Raw genomic sequence first — 19526 nt, 5'->3', positions numbered from 1 at the left:
CAAAATGCATGTAATAGTTTCCTGGTTAAATATTTTCTCGTGACCATTTTAAGTTTTGATGATACTTTAAAATTTCTAACGTCCTACCCACCCCACCATTGGGGGGGGGGGCTTCATATCAAAAAGTACTTTTTATTGAATGATACACATATGATTGGTATTGGGACATGTGAAAATTCCATATAGAGAAGTATAGACACAGTTGGTGTTTTGCTTACATGCCTAAATATAAACTTGTTTTTCTTTACAACAAATTACGTTCACTCTAGACTATGTTTTTACATTAGCGAAGGGGATTTGAATGAGATTTGATCTGGCAGGTTTTGCAACACAGAGAAAAATCGATATAGCGAGATGGTCACTATTTGATTTTCCGTTAATGCCGCTTCGATTCGACTCAATAATTATTGTTGACGTACCCGTTATTTTCACGAGTTATTACCACATTGAGAGTATGACCATCAACATGAGTCGACCCTATTACATGCTGCTGTAAGCCATGATCACAGATCTTGTCCAGACATTTTCTTGAATAACTAATGAAGATCTAAATGGAAATTGAGGTAATCACTATCTCACCTTGTAGAGTTGTAAGATTATAAAAAAAATCTGACCATTCATCAAAAAATGTTGATATTTTATTCTAATTTTCTCTGGAAGGTGGAGGGCGATAAATAATTCATAGATGAAAATGGTTATTGCTGGCATTCACTGTTTTGGCAATAAACTCACACTGAGAGTAAGATAGAAGACGAGGAATAGATTTCAATTTTATAGCATTCTTATGTATGACACCAAAACCACCGCACAATGTCCAGCGCCATAGACCACTCGGCCAGCTAGGCTATGAAAAATATAGCTTTCGCTGACCGGGTCATTCCTCCTCGTAGGATTAATCTAGGGCTGTAACTTAGTACACGATGTATGGTTGTACGGGACAGTTCATTTAGATGTTATTATGAAGGATAGAGGATCAAATTAATAATGGTTGTCACAACAAATCAATATTATACAAACGTCTCAGAATGTGACGACTCTATTCGCTACACTGTTCCATCGGATCAAATTGATACAGGGAAGATATGTAAACGTATAAATTCCCAACGATGTTAGTACTGTAAAATTTGCGATGCAAATGTCTGTTCGTTTCCTCCGCGGGAAAATCAATACGCCGTAATACTATATTTTGACTTTTCTTAATTGTTTTTCACAGTCAATTCATTTCTTAATTTTGATAAAACCGCCCCTTTTGTTATTTTCATTTAGATTCCTGATCATTTGCTCATATGTGCCTGTGATAAAGGTTCATTTACCCACAGCGTACGTGATTCAGCTTCTGAATCTATGTTATGATCTTGAACTTTATTAGTTTTATGCTGAGGAATGATACCGGTTATCCGAAATAAGTATTTTAATTCATGGATACCAATTTTCGTGGATTAGCAAGGAAACATAACTTCGTGGATTCTTCAATTCGTGCTTTTGATAATTTCATCATACACATCAATGAAAATTGCCTATTCTTTGGGAACTAAATTTCGTGGATTAGTCTATCAACAAAAACAACGAAAATCGGTACCCCAAAAATAGTAGCGCTGTCACAGTATTCTAAGTTAGCTCTTTGTAACTGCGTAAGTTATATACATATAAGTTGATATATATTGTGTCTATGTGGTGGATATGGAGGTATTTGGTGACGATGTATTATTGAGTGAATTTTATGGTGTTTTTAGTTGTTTTGGTTTATTTCTAACCTTACTCGAAACGAGTGTGGCGGTAGGGTTGTTTACAGCCTCATAAAAGTAGTTTATCTTTACCGCAAATTTCATTTGTCTATCTGATTTTGAAGAATTCACATCGTTTCTCCACCGTTAATTAAATTACTTGTAATGTTGAAGCCCCCCATCCCCCTCCCGAGTAAAGATGCGTTTACACATGTTGACGACTTTTTTGAGATCTTTCTTTTTCTGTGTTGCATTTAGGTTAAACGCTAGTGTAATTGTTTCGTTTCACTATATCCGTTCTTTTCACTACAGTTGTAATGAAATAGTCGTAAAGTCGTAAAGTTGAAATGCGGGATAGTTTTCCGAGCCAAACTGTTATTTTTAATATTGCACATATGACTACAATTAGAACAAATCTACAGTATAGGGAAAAGAGGTATAAAGAGTTAAAACATTGTAGGTTTTAATGGTGTTGTATTCTGCCAAAAATCTTTAATTGAGGTTCTCCAGAAGATCTTTCTCAGGATCAATATTGCATTAATATCACTACGGAAGTAAGGTTATCGTGTATACCAAACATATTAAAAAAATATCAAATAAAATAAAAAAAAGTTAAATGCATTCATGATATTTCTGTTCGTAAAGCATAAAAAGGCCCATTCAGAGTGGGCGTAAAACGTTTCAGGACAGACAAACAAAGCTGATTATTAGGCAAGAGTTTAATATATAACGATAATGACAATGGAGCGATAAGTATTATATAATAAATAACATATAGCTCAAAATATGTTCCTAACCCCTTTGGAAATACATTGACACCATCGGCTTAAACCTCTGTATGACAACAACAACGGGGTAAAAAATGCTATATGTACTGTATTTGTATGAGGAATGCTTCCCATATTACAGCATGTGGGGAATAGGGGATAGGGAAAGGGGATTGGAGATGATGATGGTATATGGGGGATGTAAATTTGTTGAGGTTGAACAATTAGTTTTAAAATGTTTATTAATATGAAACATGTTTTTAATCTGATTATATCTATATATAACAGCTCAAGGAATTCAAAAAATATCAAATTTGATTTGATAATTTCAATATTTGATAGGAAGTATAGAGAGTAGGGAAGCTTTCAATAGGGAATGGGGTTGGGGACAATAAGGAATGGGAGGATGGTTTATTGTATAAGGCGGAAGTTTATACCATTCAAGGGCTATATATTCTAATCTTGCTACATAAAGATAGGGTTTGTTACATGTGCTACGTTAAGCACACTTTCTTGAAATTTACTTTGTCTATCCCAATCACTTTGATATACTATATCAGTATCTCCAGCAGGCTTGTTCCTGATTTTTTTAACAAACCAACATAATATTTTGAAAAAAAATATTACATTAAAATAATATGTCGCTTATATTTAACAAATAATAGCACATATAATACAAGTTTGCATTTACAATATTTTCCAATTAACTACTTCGTTGTAAGAGTAATCAAGGGAACCAAGGTTATAGTGGTAATCAAAAGAATGCAACCCAGGGACCAGGTGCACCGGTAAGGTAAGCCTCTTCTGCTTTTCTAGAAACATCCGCCGAATTGCTCATAAAAAGTCAAGTCCGGGGTAGACAAACGAGGAAAGTGAAACTATGACCTGTTGAAAAAATTAGTTTTTTTTATAAAAATCAAAATGATTTATAAACCTATTAATAACATATATATTCAACATCCCAATCATACCACGTGCGAAAATTTTTTCGTGTCTTTTTTTTTTCAAAAGTCCCAATTTCCTAACCCATAATAACCATAAAATCAAAATGAATGGAAATTTAATCCTCATGCTTAAGTTTATCCAAAGAAGGAAGTTTGTGATATTATATTGTAATAAAAAACTAAATTGGTCATGTGAAAATATCAATCAAGGAAACCAATAACTATAATTTGTTGTTCATTTATAAATACATGCGGAAACATTTACATTCGCTAAAAAATCTTTAATTAAAAATATGTTTGATAACCAAACATGAACAAATATATGGATAAATCCACACTTAAAAGTGCCTCGTTGCATGACTCAAATTATATTGTATTGACCGTCTCCGGCAAATTGTTTGTTATCCTACTAAGTTTAACATTAAATGTTTCTTGTGAGTACGTAATATCAAGCACTGTTTGACTTCATTTTTAGTGAATTTGGCAAAAATTGTGGTGCATTTTTATCAGCTCTCTTGTTCATTTTTTTTCTCTTTTGTCATTTAGATCTGAAAACATATAGACTAAAAATGGTATCATGGCATGAATTTTGGAGTTTTCATATCACAACTCATACGTTATGCCAGAAATTGCCGTAACGACGCAGATTTTGTATTGCGCTAGACGTCTTACAGTTAGAATTCTGGAATATGACTAAGTTGCTTCAAGATTGAAGTTATCGCTACAGAAGTTTTATGGTCGCCATCATGAACTTGTGGATAGTTACGTTGTATCCATCTGCACCATGAAAAAACAGATTTAACACGTTTCAGTTTTCCTTTCCTCTTTCGTCTACCCCGGGCTTGACTTTGTATGGGCAACTCGGCGGATGTTTTTAGAAAAGCAGAATATGCTTACCCTACCGGTGCACCTGGTCCATACTCCCAGTTTTTAGTGTAGTTCGAGTGGCTCATTTGCTTTTGCCAATTTGTATGTATTATTTTAGTTACTCTATGTTCTTTGTTGTGTATATCTGTTTTCAACGTTTGGTCGTTGTCCTTGTATAACTTTCTTTTGATTTCCGCTATAGCCTTGGTTCCCTTGATAAATTTAAAAATAATGTTGATGAATCAAATAAGCCTTGGTTTATCTACGAAAAACTCCTCATGAAGGCAGGTTACCCACATTAAGGCACTTCTGTTGACTTTAAGCCAACAAATACTGTCAAAGTGTTTTGGCATCTGTTGACCCGAGAACGATTTTCAGTTATGACCCCGTTCCTTTAACGGTAATACTTTTTTAACCCTAACCATTTGTCAGACCAGTCCTTTCTTCTAAAGACACAAGAACGTTTTTATTTTTCCACAGTCTTTATTCTGTACAAAATGTAGACATTTCTGATCAGTTCCTTTTTGAACATGAAGTAAAACTGTCTGATAAAAATCTGTGGAGGTAATTTGACTTTTAAAGAATGTTTTAAGAAGAAAGGTCCAGAACTAAAGTCAGATGAGTTTACCGTTGATTTTTTTATTTTTTTGTCTGGGGTGATATAGGTCCTTTTGTCTTTCGATCTTTACATAATGTGATGAGGTGGAGCATTTTTCACCATTTCAGTACCAAGGGGTTATTACATTTATAACAACAGAGGATAAGGACAGACGTTTTATTAATAATTGGGGACATATTAATCTTCTTGGTACTACAATTATTTTCTTGTTGTATAATATGATTTAATCATTCACGTTCCCCATGAAATATTTATCTTAATACACAAATAAATTCTTACCCTACCGGTGCACCTGGTCCATGCTCCCAGTTTTTAGTGGAGTCCGAGTCGCTCATTTGCTTCTGTTACTTTGTATGTATGATTTTAGGTACTTTATGTTCTTTGTTGTGTATGTCTGTTTTCCATGTCTGGTCTTTGGCCCTGGATTACATTCTTGTGATTAACGCTATAACCTTGGTTCCCTTGATTACTCTTTTCTTTTGGAAAAAAGAGTAATTCATTAGTCGTCATCTATTTTTTTCCTTGACTAATATACTGCAAACTCTTGACACCTTCACAAAACTGAATTGAATGAAGGAATGGATTTGGTCTAGTTGCTCTGAGTTACTCTTCAAAAGAAACTGAAAATCTCAAATCAATGAACACAAATCCGTTAAAAACGTTAGAAATTGTCATTTCATGACAACAAAAAGAATTACACCAATCTTGGTGATTTTAAATAATTAATGTTCATGATATGCTGTTGAATCTTCATATCTAGTTCAGCAAATATGAAACATGAAAATAAAGTTAATGTGTATGTTGTAATTGGTTCTATGGGGCGATTTGAAATTATAATATCTAAAAAGTGGTAACGGGTCAATGCAGGAAATACTAATCTTTCAGTCAGATATATTTAACCGATACACATCAACAAATGTTAAGGTTTAACAAGGTTGTGTTGCTGCACGATTGAGGTAATCACTTAATAAATATTATGGTCAACACTACGAATTCATGGATCATTATTGTATCTATGTTCACCATCAAAACTGATTGGTTCACCGTGTCATGGTTTTCTTTAATTCTTTCGTCTACATTCTATTCGACATGTTTGAGCAACTGTTTCTAGTTAGGCAGAGGACGCATGTTTTCAGTTTTTAGTGAAGTCCGAATAGCTTATATAAACTTTTGCTTCTTGTTGTGTTTTGCTTTTTTTCTCTGTCAGGTCTTAAGCTTTATCCTTGTATAATATACTTTTGACTTCCACTCGACCGTCTCGGTCTTCTTGATTATTCGTTACAGTTGAAAACATTTCAAAAATACAAAAATGAACAAAATGAAATAACTTGTCATATGGGATAATAAAATAATTTCGATTATGTTTTATGGCATAATTCAAGTGGCCTCCAAGGAAAATATTTTTAACTAACATAAGACCGATTTTCAATTTCTCGTCCGTGTTCTTAATCTTCCTTCTCATTGTTTTAAAACAGAGCATTCCAGAGAAAATATGCGTAAACCCACGATAAATGATGCCCGAACGCTAAAATGGGAAACGTGAACTTCTCAAGGATTGTATATCAAAGCACAGTGTACTAGTAAGTAAGTATACAATCTTTAAACAAGTACATCCAAATATATTGTAGAAGTTAAAGTAAGCCAAGTACAAGTATATCTAACTACAATGTGCTAGTAAGCGAGTAAAGTATATATTACTATAATGTGCTAGTAAGGAAGTCAAGTATATCTAACTACAATGTGCTAGTAAACAAGTCAAGTATAAAGTCATTAAATGCCAGCAAATAAGATAAGTATAAAATCATTAAATAAGCACATGTGCAAAAAAATTTACATCCAATTATAAGTATAATGTGCAAGTAAGTAAGCTAAACACATCAAACTAATGTATAAAAGTAGTAAGCGAAGTATACAATGAACAAAACAAGAACACATATCTACAATGTGCTAGAAAGTAAGCTATGTGTACAGTAATAAACTATATTATACAACCTAGTTTTTCAACCATACACTCAGTTTGATTTAGTGAACCCTTAAGTAGCATTAAGAAATTTTCTGCCTGAACATCAAAATCATGACAAAGTAAATACCTCACATACCAAGGGTCCCTCCCACTTTGTTTAGAAAGAAATTTACAATAAATTTGCAAAACCTGTCCCAAACATTTGTATAAATTTCTTGATTGAACCCACTTTTGAAAATTTCTAGATCTTCCCTCTGGCAAATAGAATATATTTGTCCCAGCTATCGACCAACTCTTCTTTTGCGAAAAACTACATAATCTCCCATGTACTGAAATACCTTTCAGGCTGAACTTGTCAATAACTAACAGTCATAAGAATAGAAAATTTCAAAAGAAAATTAAAGTATTTTTAGTTGTGTACATGTATAAAGGATATAATAAGTAATATCAAGTAACAATCACACTTTTTTTTTGTATTGGCCATTGAAAAATTAGGTTATAATCAAAGCCGGTTAGAGTACATTAAGTGAATTCTTAATGAATAAAGGGGGGAGACAGCCACTGCCCACTCTTTATTCATTAAAAAGTCGCTTAATACACTCTAACCTTTACATACATGTAATAGATATACTAGTACTTAAGCTAAGTATATAAAAAATCAAGTAATAGCAGGTGAAAGGACCTATGCCACACACAGTTATTTTAACAACTACATGTACATATGTTATATCAACTTTAAGTAATACTACATGTATGTGTCACATACATGTATCTGGACCATTTTATTTCGAAACAAAAAGAACACTATATCTATTTTAGACCTGGCAAAATCATTTTCAATCTGTCGGACATTTGAACAAAATCCATCCAGCCGTTTTCAAGTATGTTAGTCCACTATATTGTCCTATAGGGTAGTATGTACAAATTAAACATACAATGTACATGTCGTAATTAGTCCCATAACTTTTAAATTGACCGAATCAACTAGAAATGGTGGCGAAAAATCCTACAAAATTTGAACAAAATCTGTCTCTTTTTTATTAGAGTACAGAAAATTTTAATAAAATAAGGAACTATGTAGTGAGGCCTTGGAAAATAATAAGTAATATTTCATCATGAAACTTAAACTTTTAAAGCATCAAAGGAAGTTGAGCAGGCCTTGTATACCACACCAAGATGTGAGGACATTTCTGATTTGTTGAATGGCATCAACATTGATGGGACACAACATGATTTTAAACTTCGCTTGTTTAGTGGTGATTGTCCTGCCAGACAATTCGAAGCTGGCCAAAACAGAGGTGGTCACTATAGTTGTCTATGTGGGGTAAACTCAAATCAGCACATTTACTGGATCCGTTGTTTCGATATCAGTCACATGACATTAGAAGAAAAGAGGGAGCATGTAGTCAAAGGGGTACTGTGGAAAAAAATCATATCCAACAACTGTATAAACCCTTTTAACAACTTAAAAAAAGATGAGATCGAGTGCGAGTGGGACAAGAAGGGCATTGATGTATACAACCTAAAGAGTAAGTAAGACCTTCAAACTGAACTTGATGAAGTTCTGCATGGCATTTGTCGTCCACCTGCCTTACTTTTAAATCAACCACAAAAAACAACTGAAGAGCACAATATAAACTATTATGAAGTTATGAGTTGTGAGACATTGCATGACTTAACAAATGTCTTCCAAAACCTGATTGTTGAGTTGCCTAATCACATTACTGACAAATCGACAAAAACAGAACTTGAAAGATTCTACACCACTACTATAGGTGAAAAAAACACAAATCAAAGGATCAGATGCCAGCATTTATCTGGTACGTTTGGCAAAAAAAGTTGATGACCTCCATGTTGATGGCAAAATATTAGAGGACATAAAAACATGATCAACTCTCTCGTAGAAATTCAGAACATCGCTTATAGTCCAGCGGAAAAAAGGTCAACAAGGACAGTTCTAAGGCTTTTCAACCTTACCTTTTCTTTTGGAATGTTGGCAAAAACTGTTATAGGTATACCAGAGAAACTCACTGAGCAGCCATTTCCATAGTCTTGTAGTGCACTTTCCAGAAATATTTCGTATAATATGCTTAAGATCCATCCTCGCAGAACAAGAGGAAAAATCCTTCGCCTCACTTAGGAAAATCGCTCTTGGTACAACCAACAGAAAACCTGGTTTTGTTGTTGATAACACTGTCCTCAGATTTAACAAACAACAAACTTCTGACAACTTAATAATTTCAATAAACAGGACTCAGCCATAAGTCAAGAAGCACAGCTCCTTTCCAAGAAACCAAACACTTCATTCCCCAAAACCCTTGTTGCCAGCAAAGGATTTCTGTTCCAGTCTCATTTTTGAAGAATCTCAGATTTCCTCCTTCCAGGACAAAATGTGTGGTGGCATTACAATGGAAAGGACATCCTTTTCCATGACTATACAGAGGAACTGTCTTCGAGGCCAGAATGTCCTCCTCTGGCAAATTCTGTTCGAACATCTGTTCCAAAAGAACAAAAATTAATGGAATTTGTATGGCAAACATGTCTTAGAAAGGTATTTATGATGTTCCGATTTCCTGTTGCAAGTATAAAATTGAATTTCTTATCAGACTATTTTAAAACCAAAAAGTAGACGTTAACTGTCTGAAACCTACATTTTTTTTTATTACTCTGTCCATATGATCATCTTATTTAACAACGAAGTATAGTGTCTTTTGTTTTAGAGAAATATGAAGTTTACTATCTTGTAATAATTTTTTTACAAAATTTACCTTTACTTTAGGCGAAAGAACTCACAACATGATCTTTAGTAATGACAACCAAGTACTAGTATCAAACAAGGGGGACTCATTCATTTCAGTAGCAGGTATACCTTACTACAAAATATAACAAATTCTAAGTCAAATGGTCATAAAGAAAATTTTAAAATTATAAACATTATAACTCTTGTAAAGTATAACATAATATGTTCTGTCTAGAAAGACAGTAAATAAGAGGCTCCAAGGAGCCTGCATTGCTTACCCTGTTAAATTTTGTCTTTCAAGGGCAATTAATTTAACAAGGTTTTGTCCAAATATTTTGAAGTATTTATAGTAAAGGCATCCATGCAGAAGACTTTTGAAAGAAACGATATTTAAAACCAACCAACCCCCCAAAAAAAATAAAAAAAATAGATAAAGTGTTGACCCCGCATTTAACCTTCATACAGCTATATCTTAACTCATAATTGTAAAAAGCACTTTGTCAGATGTGTTATTGTGTCTGTGAGAAACAAATGACGCCCCTGCATGTGGTTTTGAGTAAAACTAAGCATAGCTGAACGAAACATTAACTCAATCTGTAACTAATCATGAAAGACTTACATACAAAAATTCAGTTCAATATATTCAAGGATTTAAAAAAAGTGCGGAAAACTTATGGGACGGACAGTATTAAGGACGGACGGATGGACAGGGGTAAAACAATATGCCCCCAACTTATCGTTGCGGGGGCATAAAAAAACATTGAGAAAGGACAATAACTACAACATGGCTAATCGGATTAAAGTGAAAAATCGACCATGGATAGATCTCATCACGTTAAACACTTTTACCTAAGTCAGGATGTTGCTTTGGTAAACCTAAAGGTTGTGGAGATATATGGAACATTTATACCATTTATACCCCCGGTAGTTTCACTAACAACATCAACATACCAAACATTGGTTCAATTTTTCAATTCATCTGGAAAAATCAGAAAATCTGGTTCTGGTGGAATGACATACAAGGGTATTACTGCCCCTACAAAGGATAAACGAAAGAGGAAAGGTGCCTAACATACTACTTAATTATTTACAAAAGGAATGATTTCATAATGCATGTTAGATAATAAATAAACTGACGATGTTCAGCAAACAAGAAATGCAGATGAAGATGATTCAAATGTCTCAGGTAGTTGCAACTTAAAAATATATTATATTAATAACAAAATAATGGGTAGATTTTTTTTTCATTATTCTATAATTTGCACACTTTTGTGATATGATTTTAAATTATCTTTTCTCTATTAGTTAAATAAAAATCAGGAGATAGGAATATTTTTTGAATGAAGTTTATTAACTTTTTTATATTTATGTACACAGTAATGTCAGTAACATGACTGATGTTGGTAATTTATAGGAACATTTGAATTTGTTTGCCTTTTTTTTGTTATACCTACACTTCACATGTGTTAATTCTTGATGTAATTGTATGGCAGGACCAACTAATATTCCCAGTAGTAGTCATGATGTTCAATCCAACCTACAAAAGACAAGAAACAGAAGTACAAGTTACTCTCTTGACAAAACAGGTAACTTATTGACTGAAATATAAATCAAATATTGACTTGTTTACAGCCATGAGATAAATACAAGGTTTTATAACTATTTATATTACTATCATGTGCATGCATTGCAACAGAAATTAATTGCAATTAAGAATGTATACTCAAATACACTAACTACATTATAAACAAGCTTACCCCGGACTTGACTTTTTGTGAGCAACTCATCGGGTGTTTCTAGAAAAGCAGAGGATGCTTACCCTACCGGTGCCCCTGGTCTATGCTCCCATTTTTTAGTGGAGTCCAAGTTGCTCATTTACTTTTGTTACTTTGTGTGTATGATTTTAGTTACTTGATTCCCTTGATTACTCTTACAATTTATTTTTATTTTATTTCATTAGAAAAAAACAGACCAGGTGTAAAAAGAAAATTATTCTGTACAGAATCTACAAGTACATGTAAGTATCACATAGTCATTCAAGTATATATACATGATTTAAATAAAAGAAAGTCCTACGAACCCAAATTGACCTACATTTGTAGATATACATTTTTCGTGGCATAGTAAATAACAAACTTCTCCAGAGCAGAATCAAATGGACAGCAATTGTTACCCTTTTACTGCAGCCGACTATTGGCTGTTGCCCCTGGAGACTTTTCCCAAAATGTTGAAAAATATTTTTCCCAAAGGGGGTAAAAGTTGCATTTGTCAGGCATAATTTTCAAAAAACCAGGTAAGGAAGCCAGTGAAATGTTTCTCATGATGTTATTTCTCAGTCTCGGTACCTTAGGGAATATTTTTTTTGGCAAGTTGTAACTTCATGAGTTTTTGCCAGTACAGTATCGGTTTTCAGTTCCGAGTCATCATATGACGCATTTCTATCCCCTGTATCATACATCCCAAAACAACAAAAATGTCCACAAAATAAAGGGTTGGGGCTGCTTTTAAAACAAGGATAAAATCACTGATTGACGGTGAATAATACATGTAGACCCTTTAAATGAAACTCTTAACGCAAGCCATTTTTAACTGCTCATGTGTATATATTTTTATTTAATGTGTCAATAGTAGACAGGATTTAAAACAACATTACCATTGGCTGGAAAATATTATTTTCTTTTTCAAAGTTCTGCCAAAAAGATCACGAAAAGAAAGCAAGGAATGTAGAGTTAAAGCATTAGGTATGTAAATGGATAGAAAATCCTTTCTACCACAATACTTAGGCCAACACAGAACAGAAAGATTGTAATGATCCAAGTAGTACGTGAAGAATACTAATAACTGCCGAAATACTTCATCTGTGACAAGAAATTTGTTTTTTCATTATTGAGTGATCAACTGTGTCTTAATATTATATGGCAGACATTTCAAGAATTTCAGAATGAAAACTATTCATCCATTGAACAGACCCTTCTTTGTACAAGTAGCACACACCAAGTTAGATTTTAATACTGCTAGCTCACCGAAGCACTAGGGCACATAAAAATGAATCAAAGCCAACAAGCATTCATTTAATACCCTGAATTACCACACGACTGGTGGAGTAGTAGTGCTTACCAATTTTGAAATTTTGGTGTGACACTGCTAGGAGTTGAACAAAACAACCTACTGAACTGAGACGAAAATATTTTAAATCATGATTAGGAATCTTATATTTTTTTTTCATTCAAATTTTAAACATTTAAATACAATTTAATATTAAAAATAAACATCGGAGATGATTTTAAATTTGAACAAAGTAAAGAGAAAATGTAAGAATAAACTTTCAAATACCCGCTGTCTTGGTTTTTCAGTGTTTCTGCAATATAATTTAAATCACCCTTATATATATATATATATATATATATATATATATATCTTTCAAATTTGCCACAAAAGAAAGCAAAATAAGGCTGCTTTGAGTATTATACATGCCGTCAAAGGCATTTTAGGTTTCTAGAGAATATTCGTTGTAAGTATCATGTTTAATTTTGCGCTTTTCCTGGTGTTAGCTTGAGAAGTTGGTCCTGAACAAATATGGTCAAGGCTACGCTATACTATGAGTTGAACAAAACTCATTTCTTAACATTTTTTTATAAATCTTCTGATACATTGTTGTATCACAAATATTTTTAGTTGAAGGTAAAGCTAACAGTACATGTTACTAATAATCAAAATTGTAAATTGAAACCCTTTAAGATCTTATGACTTTCAAATTTGTTGCTGTTTAAATTTTGGCACGATCACTTTAAAATAAGACGGTAAATATGTTGTTTAAATAAATGCATAACATTTTTTTCAATGTTTACTAGTGTAAAAGTAACAAAAGCAAATGAGCAACTGGGATTCCACTAAGTGCGAATTAAGGTGTCTTACATTTCAAAAGAATAATACTAAGTATATCTTACCTTCATTTATTTCAATTGGTCTTAATTCAACATGAAATATGTTGGAGCCATATGGATTGCATATATTTACAGCATATGTGCCGTAACTCGCATTATATAAAGTGAACGTAACATGAGTTCCTGAGATACTTATTCGCCTGTTGTAGAATATGTCCGTAGCAATTTTTGATCGCATATCTATTTCCACGTAGGGAACGAGTCTATCACCAACAGCAATGTAGCAGCAGGTTAATGCTGATACATGATAAACGGTGACAGATAATTCGATTGATGTAAAATCCTTGATTTCATAAACACGTCTGTTTTCAGCAACGAAAACTGGGGGACCTTCAATTTAAGAATACAGAGATAACATCAAAAAGTTATATGAATTTTGTACAGCCTTGTTTATTTTAATTGATTTTCTTATACATATATATCAACGCGGGACTGTAATGGACATCATCTTCACTGCCGTAATTTGTATTACATTACAATACAAATTAGCTTCCATGACACAAATTTTAAGGTGAAAATTCAATTTCTGCATATATCTCTGATAAGACAAGATAACATAAGATAAGTTAAAATAAAATGTTGTTTCAAATGTGAAGTTTGTATAAGAAGCATTCATAATTTACAGACTTCGTACCTTTTGAAGTTATATTTGCAGTTGCCAACTTGAAATAATTTCCGTTTCGATCCTTAACACCATAGGAAACTTTGCAGATGTAAAGACCGTCGTTATGATGCCAGCTTTGTCTGTGCTTTGTGGTATTCAATCGAAGAATTCCATTTTCAGTGGAGTAGGTGGCTCTGATATGCTCGTTAAATAACGACCATTGTTCCCATTTACCACATGTGTAATTGTTTGGATTTCCGTCAGCTTGACACAAAATGGCGTACGTACTATTATCTTGATGGTGGTGTCTGTATTCTGTTGTCACACTCGGGGCATCTAGATTAAAAACACAAATATATATTTCAATATCCTTGTTACAGTCCCTGGATGGGATAAACTTCCAATGTGCCCCATACCCCATTGCCCAATCTCCCATTCCCCATAGCCCCATCCCCCATTGTCCCATACCCGATTCCCAATAGCCCCATTCCCCATTGCTCCATGCTCCATTGAATCGACTTAAATTTCCATTGTCTAATGTCTTATCCCATTCCGAAAAGAAAAAGTCAAGTACAGTTTTTATCAAACACATATAATGCATTAAGATGTAGCAAGTTTTGTGCAATCAATATTAATTCTAGAATCTCGCCGGCGAGTTCGACAATTACCGAAATCTCGCGATATTTGCATTGTTTACATGTATTATCGCCACTCCGGGCTGCATGAGAAATAATCTTGCAAAATATTCTTTAAATTATAGATATATGTATAAATTCTGCATGAATTTGATTTCTAAAATCATTCTTAAAAATGTAGAAATTGTCCAGATAAGATTTTTGTTGATTGTTATTATACATTTATTTCAAACCATATTCCTGAAAGAGTAATCAAGGGAACCAAGGTTTTAGTGGTAATCAAAAGAATGTAATCCAGGGACAAAGACCAGACATGGAAAACAGACATACACAACTTTCCCTTCATCCGTGGCAACATCCATTCGGCTTCAAAAGAATGTAATTCAAGAACAAAGACCAGACATGAAAAACAGACATACACAACAAAGAACATAAAGTAAATAAAATCATACATACAAAGTAACAAAAGTAAATGAGCATCTCGAACTCCATTAAAAACTGGGAGCATGGACCAGGTGCACCGGTAGGGTAAGCGTCCTCTGCTTTTCTAGAAACACCCGCCGAGTTGCTCATAAAAAGTCAAGTCCGGGGTAGACAAACGAGGAAAGGAAAAGTATGACTAATTGAATAAATCAGTTTTCATGGTACAGATGGATACACCATAACCATCCACGAGTTCATGATGACGACCATAAAACTTCTGTAGTGATGACTTCAATCTTGTAGCAACATAACCCTGTTCCAAAAGCCTATTTGTTAGAGTTCTAGCGCAATACAAAAAGTCTGCGTAGTTTCGGCAAGCTCTGGCATAACGTATGAGTTGTGATATGAACATTCAATACGCAGGAGCCGAAGGGATGTTGCCACAGATGAAAGGAAAGTTGACAATTCTGAATGAAAAGTTATCACGTTTGTCGTAAAGTTTGGTCAGTGGTTGAAAATAAGATATTTTTTTTGGCAAATTAAATGAGTGCAAATACTTAAAATTACCTTAATGGTCCAACATAATTGTTTAAAATGGTAAATTTGTCAAAATAAGCATCAGATGTGTGCCTGGGATACATTTATTTCAATATAATTTCTCACAAATGACATCTTTCATCAGATTTTAAGGGTGCGAACAATTTTAATTTCAGTAATGGTCCCAAAATTATTGTTAAAAATATTTAAAATGGCAATATTTGTATCTGGTTGTTGGTTGCGACACTCTTATTTCAGTCAAAAATCTTCAAAATGACATATTTTTGCAAAGTGTATGTGTGCCAGCTCTTTTAACATACCTATTAGTCTAAATTTATTGTTAAATTACTCAAAAATGACATATTTCTTCAAATTGTAAGGATGCAAACAGTTTTAATTTCAATAATGATCTAAAATTCTTGAATAAAATATTACAAATGGCAAAACTATTATCCTTTTCGAAGTTGCGACGAATGACAAATTTCTGTCAATTGAAAGGAATCAGCAATTTATTTTTTTTAAATGGTCTTGTTATTATTGCTTAATGTGTTTGACTGGTCAATATTAAAAGCAAACGAGTGCCTCCGACACAAAATAATTTCAGTATGAACTTTCAACAGTGATTTACGTTTAGGAATCGTGTGAGCGCAAACATTTTCAATCTATAACGACCAGAAATTAAATATTGTACAAATGTACTTCCGATGCCAATAAATAATGGACTGCCACACCCGCAATAATTAAAATTACTCTAAAACAAGTTTGTTTAAAAATTATTTCAATTGCTGTCATAGAATCATGATAGGTACATTGCTAGTGGAACAAGGCAGAACAATTACTTCCCTCGCCCCATTCCTCTATTCATTTGCCCCATTCCTAATGCCAAATTCCCATTGCCCCATTCCCCATTGTCCCTTTCCCCTTGCCCCATGCCCCATTGCCCCATCCCCAATTGACCCATTTCCATGTCCCATTGCCCCATATCCCATTAATTGGGAAGTTTATCTTTTACAGGTACTTTACTAACATCATTAAACATATAACATGTTAAACCTTACAATTCTTACTCAAGTTTGTTCAAGTCAAATTACTATATTTCGTTCGATGATGTCGTAGATAAAGATATTATCAAATAAAAAATTGGATTAGCTTTGTCTTTTTCTCTACCACCGATTTTGTTATGCATGCACGAACTTCCCAATAATATCGAATAGGTAGTAACATAATTTAACTTGCCTCCAATCCGTTTTTAGTGAAAAGTTAATATGAACAAATTATTGATAATGTTTCTATAGATATAAACATAAAGCAGTGGGTTGGATTTTTTACTTTTTATCGGTTATAAAAATTTATATACAAGAGCTCAGAAATTAAACTAAACAATGTGTTCAAAATGCAATACCGAGACGGTAGAGTTATGGAATATAGAGCAATGTCAGCAACAAAAAAGCGTCAGCAGTACCATAATTCGAATACCTTGAAATAAAAAAAAATGTGAACACAGGCAATAAAGTACAAGATGTAATTAGCCGATTAAAATTTATCACCTAAAACATAGTGATAAGTAAAGCAATACCTACTAGAACAATTGGTGCTTAAATATAAAAAAAAATGTAATTTTCTCAAAATCGAATGAAAGGTTCTTAAAACTTGAAGAAGTCCATGCTTAAAAGTGTTCATATATATTTTATATTTCCTCCAATGTTTTTAGGTAAGATATAAAAAAAAGTGAACGTTTAATGAAAAATTGTAATCGCTAGGAGATTTTGACGTACACGTTACTAATGACATTGTAAGATTTTATGACTTTGTTATTTTTAAGAAGCGTTGGGCACTAAATTGGTTATGTTATTTTGATACAATCTACTTCTTGTACTATCCCAATGAATCTTTATTTAAGGCGAGAAACTTGAAAAATAAAATCACAAAATATGTGATTGCAAGCAGTTTATAAAAAAAAAATAATAGTCTGAAATTTTTGTATCAAATGTGTAATATGACTGTATTTCATTCGAAATTTTTGAAAATGTTATTATAAATGATATTATTTAAAAGAGTAATCAAGGGAACCAAGGTTCTAGCGGTAATCAAAAGATTGTAATCCTTTAGGGACAAAGACATATATACACAAAAAAATTAGGATTGTTTAAAGATAATACTTCATCTATATAGCGGAAACTGAGATTAAAGGATCTAGCTAAACGATATTCTTTCTTTCGGATCAGATCAACTATAAAATCAGCCTCATAAGAGTGAAGAAATAGGTCAGCAAATAGAGGAGCACAATTTGTTCCCATATGAATGCCGACTGTTGGTTGAAGAACGCGTCCATTACCCTGGACAAATATGTTAGCGATTAAAAATTCTAGCGTTTTGTAAACATCATCTTCTGTATATTTGAAAGATGATTTGGAATTATTTCTTACAACATATGAGGACTCTCTACCAAAAAAAAAACATATATATTTGCATCTAGATGTACCATCTATTTTGGAAAAAAAAACAAGCATGTATAATGTTTTAAGTCGGGATTGAAAACCCTCTTTGACAGCTGCGAGTATAGTTTTGAAAGAGGTTTTCGTGGTACATCTTGCAGATCCAGCTATGTGACGTTGTTTGTATGGATTCGTGTTGAGTTTATAAATCACAATCATCGTCTTTGGTAGACAAACCAAAAGATGATAGCACAGATTAAAGGTTTTCCAGAATTTCTTCTTTGGAGAGTGTGGTAGCAGTATAGGTCTTATCACTGTAATTATTTTGTACTATCTGTGACAATTAACATTAGATGTAAAACGTTTTGCAGTTAAAAACAATGTTGTTTGGGCTTTGTCTGGTGGTACGACAACATATTTGTCATGCATAGTAGACAATGTTTTTACTACATCGGGGACTTTAAAAACTGATCTAACATTGGCACTCATTGACCTACTTAAAAATGGATGTGACGTAGAGATGGTAAAATGTCCTGTAATGACGAAACCGGAGGGACATTATTTGACCATATTCAAAAATGGTGAATTTTTGCAAGAACAGTCACGTGGTTTAGACCTGAGGTCATCAGTCTCGAGGTTCTGCAATAGCCTTTTATAAATGAAACTTTTAATGCAATGGGGAAAATTTAATAACTAATTGTGCAGAACACATCACGTATCGCTCTATCTCTCACCGATCATCACTAAGGTGAGCGTTATAAGAACTGTGAGATGATTAATTCGGTAACACAGGTTTTACATTTATGCAGCGTTTCAAAAAGACACATTTAAGGCCCGTTGGGATCTTTTCAGTTTTCAACTCTGATTGAATACTCCCTATTTTCTCAGAAAGCAAAGAAAATGGAGAATATGCTGGGAAAATTGACACCTCTTGTTTATTCACCGAAAATTGGGAAAGAGTAACATAAAATACAACATAATTTAGTTATTCCCATCAGTCGTTTGTAGACTGCGACTCGAATGAGTAAGTTTCTGACAACTATAATTAACTTAGTCAGAATACTAACGCCGGTCATCTTGCAAAACTTACAGTTTTACAGTTGTACAACTCCTGTGATGTTTCCTCCAGACGTTTCATGGAGTTTTGCATTCAGAATTGTTTTATACAAGATCACAAATAGGAATTCGACTGATAGAGGGGAAAGTACAATGTACCAATCATATATAAATTATTGCAAATTTTGTTATCTTGTACAGTTACGTTTTTTTCAAGGCGTCACATTTCATTAACACAATTAGTACAAAAACATAGTAAAAGAGAGAT

Source organism: Perna viridis, chromosome 13, assembly GCF_037379345.1.
Source record: "Perna viridis isolate PV_CMFRI_1.1 ecotype Kerala chromosome 13, ASM3737934v1, whole genome shotgun sequence".
Classification (NCBI taxonomy): domain Eukaryota; kingdom Metazoa; phylum Mollusca; class Bivalvia; order Mytilida; family Mytilidae; genus Perna; species Perna viridis.
Note: the sequence above shows the minus strand (reverse complement) of the source record.